Genomic DNA, 540 nt, shown 5'->3' on the forward strand with positions numbered 1-540 from the left:
GGTTTTCTGGGGCGGGAGGTCAAGGAGGCACAGGAAAAGGCAGAATTTATATCAATGTCGTGGAAGGTCCTGGATCGAGGCATTGGCTGTTAGTGGGTGCTTGTCACCTGCGGCTCGCGCGCTATCCTGACACGTCATGTACACACGCACGCACGCACGCGCGGATGCACGACCACGCCAATCGCCCCGTCCCCAGGTACCAGCGATGATTGAGGCGGGCGTGGCGTGCTTCAAGATTGAGGGGCGCCTCAAGGGGCCCGAGTACGTCGCACTCACAACAAAGGTTTGCAAATTCCTCTGTTTGCCTTTGACTCCAGGATGTTTGACGTTTGGTGATTTCTGAGTTCTGGCGTCTATGGCGAGTTGCCGCACACATCGGACTGCATTGTGCCGCTGCACCCGCCCCCGCCCGCCGTTTCCTAAGGTCCGGACCCCCCCAGCTTTTGCCCACCGAGCAGTGCATTGCCTGCCTCTGCCGCTCGCGCCCCCCCAACCTCAGGCCTACCGTCTGGCAGTCGACGCCGCGTGGGAGCGGCTGGG

This window comes from Monoraphidium neglectum (assembly GCF_000611645.1).
Source record: "Monoraphidium neglectum strain SAG 48.87 unplaced genomic scaffold scaffold04523, whole genome shotgun sequence".
Lineage (NCBI taxonomy): Eukaryota > Viridiplantae > Chlorophyta > Chlorophyceae > Sphaeropleales > Selenastraceae > Monoraphidium > Monoraphidium neglectum.